This window comes from Narcine bancroftii, unplaced genomic scaffold (assembly GCF_036971445.1).
Source record: "Narcine bancroftii isolate sNarBan1 unplaced genomic scaffold, sNarBan1.hap1 Scaffold_142, whole genome shotgun sequence".
NCBI lineage: Eukaryota > Metazoa > Chordata > Chondrichthyes > Torpediniformes > Narcinidae > Narcine > Narcine bancroftii.
The window spans coordinates 470816-481363 of NW_027211877.1; positions in this window are offsets into that span (position 1 = coordinate 470816).

Below are 10548 nucleotides of genomic sequence, written 5' to 3' on the forward strand. Positions count from 1 at the left end.
ACCCAACACCCAACCCCAACCAACCAATTTTCCCTTGCAACCGCTGCAATCGTGTCTGCCTGTCCCGCTTCGGACTGGTCAGCCACAAACGAGCCTGCAGCTGACGTGGACTTTTTTACCCCCTCCATAAATCTTCGTCCGCGAAGCCAAGCCAAAGAGGGGAAGGGGGTAGGAGAAGGAGGTAGAGGTAGGGTGAGTGTTTGGGTTAGAGGAAGGTGGGTAGAATTAGGGTTGGGGTTAGGGGACAGCGTAGGGGTAGAGATAGAGTTAGGGGATGGGGTAGGGGTAGAGTTAGGGGACGTGGAATAGTGATGGGGGTATCGGTAGTGTTAAGGTTAGGGTTTGTTAGGGGTTAGAGTTAGGAGTAGGGGAATGGGAAGGGGGAGGGGAACTGGGAGGTGAAGGGGGAAGGAAATGGGGAGGGTAATGGGCAGGGGAATGGGGAGGGGAATGTAATGGAAGATTAAAACCGTTTTTTTTTACTTTTGCAACCTTTGCTTCTGCAAGGCTGAGAACCTGCTTGTTTTTTAGAATCTGCAGACTTAAGCTAAATTCCACCGAGGGGCCAGAGATGCAGTTATCTGACAAAAGGACATCTGTGTACCAAGAACATTTGATCTTCCTGCTTGTTTTGGTCACAGGCTGTCAGAGGCCTAGCCTTGATGCAAAATAACCATTGTATTCAAAGTGTTGGAAACAGAAGTACCTTCACAGAAATTGCTCGAGACAAAAATTGAGAACAAAGAACATTTATTATACAACAGTGCAAAGTTGGGTGTTTCCCCTTAGCCTGGGAATATACACACACACGGGGGCTCACCCAACTTTTATACAGTTGATTTCAGTATAGGAATACCCTCCCCCTTACATTCTTCTGCCTCCTGGATAGGTTTTGCATTAGGCAATCCTGCCTGCCTACATTCTGTTTCTGTGAACTTGAAGGACCAGGGGGTATCCTGTTGGTGTCTCATCATGTCATTATCCTCATTGCCCTTATTCACAAACCTGTCTTTGTTCTAATTTACACCTTCCCAACTCTCAGCGACAACCTCTTCATATGTAGAACTTGCTAATACTGTCTAGGTTTACTAATTACATATGCAAAACCTGCTAATTCTATCTAGGGCTAGGAGACCCTTATCTTATTCAGACTAACTCTGCTTCCTACATTCTATTATCTATTGTCTATCCTTATCTCATTCATTCGGTGAACTTGCTGATTCTGTCTAAAGGCTAGAAGATTCTTATCTTATTCTGACTAACTCTGCTTCCTACATTCTAATATCCATTTCTTATCCTGTTCATACTGGCTTTATTCATTTACACATATATCTATATTAGTTTCCTCATCTTCATATATTTATATCAGTTTTACTCATCTCTCACAATCCTCACTTTTCTTTTAGCTACACTTCGTGAATTCTCAACTGAAATGTATTACTTGCAAACTTGGTCTTTTTCCCAGCTGGTCAGTAAACGAACTGCAGTCTCAGTATCATTAGACAGAATTAGAGAAACATACATCCTTTGGGTTATAGTGTTCTGATGAGGGGTTCGATTAATTAAATACTGCACACAAGTCTTTAGGCAGGGGAGCACCATAATGGCCAGAATAGCGAGTCCAGCTGCTATAAGGGCTGTGGGTATCAGACTCCAGTTACCAATAAAAAGTCTAGTCCATCCCACACCGGACCAATGTTGCCAAGTCTGAATCTGGGCATGGGAATATTTTCGAACTCCTGAAGAAGTGTCTTTAACCGCCTGACCGTTGTGAGCATCGTCATTAACCTGTCTTTCACAAACGTTGCCTTCAGCAGCCAACGAGTAATCGAGAGCCAGGCGGTTTTGTTGAACTGTGGCTCGTATCTGTCGTCTTTCTTCAGCCCATAAATGCAGGGCCATCGCTGTCTGTTCAGTGATGATCTCCAAGGCTGCCTGGAGTCTGATTAAACGATTTAAATGCCAAGCAGCTTTATTATTCTGGAGCAGCTTACGTCCTTTACAACTGGAACTCCCCTTACAGTGGTGGGTCTTAACATTCCGAATGTCTGTGTGACCCAAAAGATGATTTACAGGAGACCAAGTTGGGGAGGGGTGTTTCTTGTCACTTAACCTGTGAGTTGCAGCTTGTCTGTGAACATTAGCATATGTATTAACTCTATCTCTGCCACATGTACCATCCTGACTACCATTCTGCCTGTCTTTGTCCCACCATCTCCTTTGTGCTATCCCTTTAAAACTCCTCTCTTTAATACCTGTAGAGGCCAAAATACATATCAAATGTACTCCTCTAGAGCTGTTCTGTTCCCCTGGTCCATGTTGGGATCCTATATTAACCCATACCCCACTATGACTAGACTCTATACCTGCGCCCTGTCTACATTCTAAAGGTAAATAATTGTCACCTCTGCTGCCCCTGTTCCAGGAGGACTTAATACACTGTGAGCAATTTGGTGATTTCCCAAAAATTGGGAACCAACAAGTAAACAAAACAGCAAATGGTAAAAACAACATGACAGCACTTTTTCCCGGCGTAATGTAACTTTCAGATCAGAAGGATGAAGGTCAGCACGCCAGGTGGAGGGTAGATTATCAATGTCGTTAATCTGTGGTTCAGCAGCTCGTTTAATTTGTTGGATGTGGCTCCATCCCTTTTCTTTCGTTCGCTCGGCAGTGTCTGTAATCAAAAGTACACAATAGGGGCCATCCCAGACAGGTTTTAGTTGGTGATCTTGCCATGCTTTTACATATACCCAATCACCAGGTTTAATAGAATGAATAGGATACTCCAGGGGTGGGCAGTAACAGCTGCATGTCTATTTTCTCCGTGAGCGCAGCCTGTTTGGCAGCTGCATCTGCCTGTCTGTTCCCCTGTGCTTCAGGACTGTCACCACCTTGATGGCTCCGTACATGAACTACAGCTATTTCCTCAGGTAATGTAAGAGTATCTAGAGATTGGACAATTGAGTTTTCATGGATCAACTTTTGTCCTTTTCCAGTTATAATTCACCGCTCTTTTCAGTTCTTCCCAAAGGTGTGCACTACACCAAAAGCGTACTTTGAGTCTGTGTAGATCGTGCCCACCTTGTTCTCTAGACCCTGGAGATCTCTACAGAGGGTATACAATTCACAAGATTGTGCTGACCAATGGCCGGGAAGGTGACCGGCTTCAATCATCATTCCTTCTTTCCCATCCACTACACTATACCCGCTATAGCAAGTGCCATCAATGCAATGGGAAGATCCATCAATAAACCACCTTTCACCCTCCTGTAAAGGCTTGTGAGAGATGAGGAAACTTGACATAAAATATGAAAGATGGGGAAACTAGTGCAGACATGTGGAGTGATGGATTAAACCAGTATGAACAGGCTAAGCATGGAAATTAGAATGCAGGAAGCAGAGTCAGCCTATGTAAGATAAGAATCTTCTAGTCTTTTCGACAGGATCAGTGAGCCCACCGTATGAATAAGATAAGGAGAGGTAAGGAATAGAATGTAGGAAGTTGAGATAGTCTGGATGAGATAAGGGTCTCCTAGCCCTAGACAGAAGTACCAAGTTCTACATATATAATTAGTAAGCCTTACACAGATTTATCAAGTTATGCATATTAAATTAGTAAACCCTAGACAGGATTAGCGAACTCTGCATATGAAGAGACTGTAGCTCTGAGAGTTGGAAAGGTTTGAATGGGGACAAGGGCAAGGTTGTGATGATAATGACATGATGAGACACCGACAGGATACCCCCTGGTCCTCCAAGTTCACAGAAACTGCACGTAGGCAGGAAGGATTGCCTAATGCCACACCCATCCAGGAGGCAGAAGAATGTAAGGGGGAGGGTATTCCTATACTGAAATCAACTGTATAAAAGTTGGGTGAGCCCCAGTGTATGTGTGTATTCCCAGGGTAAGGGGAAGCACCCAACTTTGCATTGTTGTTTAATAAATGTTCTTTGTTCTCAATTTTTGTCTCGAGCAATTTCTGTGAAGGTACATCTATTTCTAACAAATGGGACCTCGTCCGGGATCACACTCCCTCCACTGACAGAGTGCCCAAAGACAGGGGTAGCTGCACCCCAGCTGATTCAGCTGGACTCATGGACAGAGGGTGACTGGTCAGTGGATGAAGCGATTGATATCTGAAAAGAGGCATTGAGAACAAACAACGGGAGGACGTTAAGGAAGCACGCTAGGATTAGCTACTGGATCCCGGTGTTAGGAATTAAAGTACCTTTAAAGAAATTGCTCGAGACAAAAATTGAGAACAAAGAACATTTATTACTACAACAATGCAAAGTTGGGTGCTTCCCCTTACCCTGGGAATACACACACACACTGGGGCTCACCCAACTTTTATACAGTTGATTTCAGTGTAGGAATACCCTCCCCCTTACATTCTTCTGCCTCCTGCTGGAGAGGTTTGGCATTAGGCAATCCTGCCTGCCTACGTGCAATTTCAGTATACTTGGAGAACCAGGGGGGGGGTATCCTGTCGGTGTCCCTTCATGTCATTGTCCTTATTCACACCTTCCTGATTCTCGGGGCTACAGTCTCTTGATATGCAGAGTTGACTCATTCTATCTAGGGTTGGCTAATTTCATATGTATAAATCTGTGTATGGTTAGCTAATTAGAAATGTATGACTTGGTACTTCTGTCCAGGGCTAGGAGACCCTTATCTGATCCAGACTACCTCAACTTCCTACATTCTATTGTACCTTACCATTCCTTATCTTAGTCCTATGGTCTTGTCACAAAGACTAGAAGATTCTTATGTTAATCGTGCTGACTCTGCTTTCCTGCATCCTAAGCCCCAAGCTTATCCTGTTTGAACTGGTTTCAGCCATTTTACTGATGAACTTTAGTTTCTTCCATGTTCATAATTTTAGGTCAATTTTCCCATCTCTCACAATCCTCACTTTTCTTTTAGATCAGTAATACTGATCTTTCACCATGATCAGTGTTACTGATCTTTGGTTACTAGTGTCAGTGTGACTGATCCCCCCCCCCTCTCCTCACTTTTCTTTTAGATCAGTAACACTGATCTTTCAAGTGTAAGGTGTAGTTTTACCCAGCTGGTCAATAACCGAATGGTAATGTCTGTGTAAAGTCTTTAGGTAGGGGAGCACCACGAAGGTCAGGGGAGTGAGTCCAGCTGCTTATTAGGGTTGCGAGTATCAGGCTCCAGCACTCAGTAAAGAGTCTAGTCCATCCCACACGTTGAAACATTGAAGCAGTGTCTTTGAACCACCCGACTTTTGTAAGCGTTGTCCTGACGAAGTCTGTGAGAGACGCTGCCTTCAGCAGCGAACGAGTAGCAGTCTGTGAGAAGCGCTGCCTTCAGCAGCGAACGAGTAGCAGTAGTCAGGCGGTTCCGTTGAATTGTGGCTAGTATCTGATGTCCTCTTCAGCCCCGAACCCTAGGGCCACCGATCTCTGAAGGCTGTTTGGAGCCTGATATTAAAGTGTCAAGCAGCTCACGTTGTTGGAAACTGGTGCTCCCCTTCATGGGGTGATGAAAAGTGACCAAGCTGGGGGGGGTTGTTTCTTGTGATTTAACTGTGTGTTGCAGCTTGTCTGCTAACATTAGCATATGTATCATTGAACTTGTGAGTTGCAGCCTGTCTGTGTACATTAGCATATGTATTAACTCTCTCTCTCTCTGTTACATGTACAATGCTGACTACCATTCTGTCTGTCTTTGTCCCACCATGTCCTTTGTGCTATCGCTTCAAAACTCCTGTCTTTAATACCTGTGTAGGCTAAGATACAAATTAGATGTACTCCACTAAAGCTGTTCAGTTCCCCTGGTCCGTATTGGAATCCCTTGTTAACCCATATTCCACTATGACTATACATTAAATCTATGCCCTGTCTACATTCTAAAGGAGCACAATTGTAACCTCTGCTGCCCCTATTCCAGGGGGACTTAAAACATTAACGAACAATATTCCAAAAAATGAGTAAAACAACAATGAAAGTAAAACCCATTGAAAGCAGCAATAAAATATAACAATAACTGAATAAACAACAATAAATGTAAAGCTCATTGAAAACAGCAATAAAATACACAAAAACTGAATAAACCACGATAAATGTAAAGCTCATTGAAAACAGCAATAAAATACACAAAACTGAATAAACCACGATAAATGTAAAGCTCATTGAAAACAGCAATAAAATACACAAAACTGAATAAACCATTAAAAAAAACGAATAAAATTGTAACATTATGGCACTTTGTCATTAATTCTTTGAATGTGGGTCCAGCCTTTCTCTCTTGTTCTTACTGCGGTGTCTGTAATTAAAAGTACACAGAAGGGACCATCCCAGGCAGGTTTTAGTTGATCCTCTTGCCATGCTTTTACATATAACCAATCACTAGATTTTAATAAAATGAATAACAATCTGACTTTCCTTTGTGTTAGTGTAAAAATTGTAAAATGAAACACAAACCATATTTGCATGGGTTTTGAATATGTTAGACCTTATTAAAATGCAGTTGGAGCTGCTTGTCTGTATGGGGCACAACCCTCCAATTTGTTAGAGTGAGTACATAACAGACATTGCAGCACAAGAGCCCCTGCAAGAGAACTTGAAACATATTCAACCTTTAGTTCTGCCTTAAGTAAAATGCCTTGTGCCACAGCTCACAGGAGCTGGCCTTATTTAAAACAGTCTGTAAAACAGGCACCAAAAAAAAGTTAAAAGATGTTCTTATGAAGATTGCACACACAATAATTTAAGTACAGGCTAGTTTCTATTATATTCCACTTAAAAGTTCTGCTGCATGAATCCTGGAGCTTGTGGAGTCATTATTGAATCAAGAAATATTGGTACCATGCCAATCTCATTCTAACATGCCAATTTCTCCAGTCCTTAAGTCAAGATGTACTGAATAGCATCTGGTACAAGATCTGTGAGTTCTTAATGATATTATTATTCTTATGCACCCAATTGTTCTGAACAATGCCACCAATTTAAATCATATTCCACCTATTGCAGTACTCACACAGCACCATAGACCAGTTCGCAGGTTTATTTCTCCATTAAGCTGAATCCAGTTGCGCAGGATTTACCTCCGTGATTATTTACAATGTAACGTCCGCACTACCGGATTTAAATATAAACCTGATGAATGGGGGAAAGTTATCATGAATTAAATAACAGCGGCAATACAGAGAAATTGTGCTGAGGCATTAATTTCACTCCGGAGGAAAATGCACCAGAGAAATGAATGATTAAACTTATAGGAATCCCCATAGGAATCCCCAGAGGTATCTTTATTCTCCAGAGGTGGGTGATCTTTAAACTCACGGACCTTGACTGCTGAATGTGTAGAAGAAATGTATTAAATGTGTTGATAGGGCTCCATACCTCTAACTGCAAGACAAGAGCCTGAAGCCTCAATTTCAAGTGCCACAGTGCACTTAAAGGGACATGCACACTCCCCCTTCAACTGGCTGATCCAGCCACTTTACACATCAGATCCTTTCTTTATCTCACATACACTTAAAGTTAAGATGTATAGAACTCATCCTATTTGTGCAAACATTTCTCCCTGCAAATGTTATAACATCACTCAACTCTCAGGTACTCCCTGTGCAAAATCACATTTAAATACAATTTATTTCATAAATTGGAATTAACTGGTAGTTAAATTCGCTCATTCTATAGTATTGATAAACGATCCTTTATGACATTTAATTTTTAGCATGAATTTTAATCAATAATGGTCAGTGACTGAAGTGGGAAGTCGTGATTTATGAAATTATCTCTGGTCTCTACTCTCCCACTCCCGACGCTTCTCCCAACATTCAGGAGCTGGCACACAGTCCCTGCCTTTTTCATGTTACTCATCTACTATTCCTTTAACTGCTTGCATCAAAATGTTAGCCTTTGCTTTCTGCTTATCCTCAGATGTCTGGACAAATGCTTTTTGTGTGATCTGTAGAAGCTGGGTTATTCCCTGCTCATGCCAATTTTCTGTCTTTTGTAATTTTCTCTTAATGTCTGGGGCTGAGTTGGTAACAAAACCTGTTAGTACCAATTGTTCCCCTGCTGGGGATTCTATGTCGAGACCCCCATATTGTATATATATTTGGTCCCAAAAATTGGTCTAACTGTTCGGCACATCCCTGGGGATCTTCTATCAGGGAGGTCAGTTCTTTCTTAAAGTTATACACTTCAGTACTGGTCAGGGGCACATTTACGAAACCGAGACCCTCTCCCATGGGAACTTCCCGCAGTGGTCTCATCCAATTGGTTTCTGGCTTATTAGGTCTGGGTTCCTGCTCCCTGGGAAATGAATCAAAGGGTTCTGCCCTTTCTTCCTGAAGAGTCTCACGCTGTTCTGAATTAAAGTTACCTCTCTCTCCTGCCAACAGAGGTGGTAATCGAGTGCTTTGTGAGCAAGTTATCATACCACTCCTGCTCTCTTCTCTCTTCTCTCGTGGTGGGGGATTTGGGGAAGGTGCAGAAGGGTAGGTCATAGGAGGGGAAGGAAAGATAGGAGCTGGCATAGGAGGAACATAAGGTGGAGGGAGGGAATGTAACACATCCCAACCCTGTGGTTCAGGGACAAGAGGTTCCTCCTCTCTCTTATTCCAGAATTCTTTCTCATTCAAAACCAGCTGTTCAATGGATCCCTTGAGCCAGCAGGCTGCACATTCCCTGCTCTCAACATTGTCTTTCTGGTTTTGATAGAGCCATAGGTTCAAAGCTTTACACATCCATTCATCCTCGGATCCGAATTTTGGCCAGTACACGGAGCTCCCTTTAACCGGGTATCCCACCCATTCATTACAACAATACCTGACCGTCGTCAGTTTGTCTTTACCGCGGGTCTTTCCTGTGCCCCACTCAGATAACATCATCCCAAGCGGGCTGTACGTAGCTATCTGGTGGTCACGTCCTGTGTCAGGACTCTCATCTCTACTGCCCGCTATTCCCATACTTAGGAACAAGTAAAATACTCTTACCGAGTTCTGGCAGTACTGCTCTAGCGCGCGTCCTTCCGCCGTTTGTTCTCAATGCCTCTTCTCGGATATCACTCGCTTCTTCCACTGACCAGCCACCCGTCACCCGTGAGTCCAGCTGAATCAGCCGGGGTGCACCTACTCTCGTCGTCGGGGTACTCTGTCAGTGGAGGGAGTGTGATCCCGGACGATCCCCCATTTGTTAGGAATTAAAGTACCTTTAAAGAAATTGCTCGAGACAAAAATTGAGAACAAAGAACATTTATTACTACAACAATGCAAAGTTGGGTGCTTCCCCTTACCCTGGGAATACACACACACACTGGGGCTCACCCAACTTTTATACAGTTGATTTCAGTGTAGGAATACCCTCCCCCTTACATTCTTCTGCCTCCTGCTGGAGAGGTTTGGCATTAGGCAATCCTGCCTGCCTACGTGCAATTTCAGTATACTTGGAGAACCAGGGGGGGGTATCCTGTCGGTGTCCCTTCATGTCATTGTCCTTATTCACACCTTCCTGATTCTCGGGGCTACAGTCTCTTGATATGCAGAGTTGACTCATTCTATCTAGGGTTGGCTAATTTCATATGTATAAATCTGTGTATGGTTAGCTAATTAGAAATGTATGACTTGGTACTTCTGTCCAGGGCTAGGAGACCCTTATCTGATCCAGACTACCTCAACTTCCTACATTCTATTGTACCTTACCATTCCTTATCTTAGTCCTATGGTCTTGTCACAAAGACTAGAAGATTCTTATGTTAATCGTGCTGACTCTGCTTTCCTGCATCCTAAGCCCCAAGCTTATCCTGTTTGAACTGGTTTCAGCCATTTTACTGATGAACTTTAGTTTCTTCCATGTTCATAATTTTAGGTCAATTTTCCCATCTCTCACACCGGTAAGAGGAATTTAAGGTACTTCTATTTCTAACAGGCTCATCACTTAAATCCTCTCTAATTTTAGTCTGTAAATCTATTACCTCTAAACATACATGCTCTAACTCATTTATGGTATTGTTAGAATTTGGAGAAACCAAGAAAGCTGCTGGATTGTGTTCTTTATTCGTAATCAGGGTCAAATCATCCCTATCCATTAGGATCGCTTCATATTTTAAAATTCTAGAGTCTGTGAGCCACCTTCCAGCATGTTGTAAGAGAATATTGCGGACTGTGTGAGGGGTGTGAACTATCATCGGGGCACCAAACATAATCTTTCGTCCTTCCTCAACTAAAATAGCAGTGGCTGCGATGGCTTGTACACACTCTGGCCAACCACGACAAATAGGGTCTAAAACTTTTGACAGAAAAGCAACTGGCTGTCTATAGCCTGCCCTCTCTTGTGTTAGTATTCCGGTGGCTACACCTCCTTTCGCATTGGTATATATGTCAAATGGCTTATTTAGGTTGGGTAAAGCCAACACTGGGGCACTAATAAGGCACTGTTTCACCAAGTTAAAATCTTTAATCTCTTCCTCTGTCCAGACAACAGCTTCGCCCCCTAGAATCGTGAGTTTATCATAGAGAAATCTGACCAGGCTAGAATAATTTTCAATCCAGATTCTACAGTATC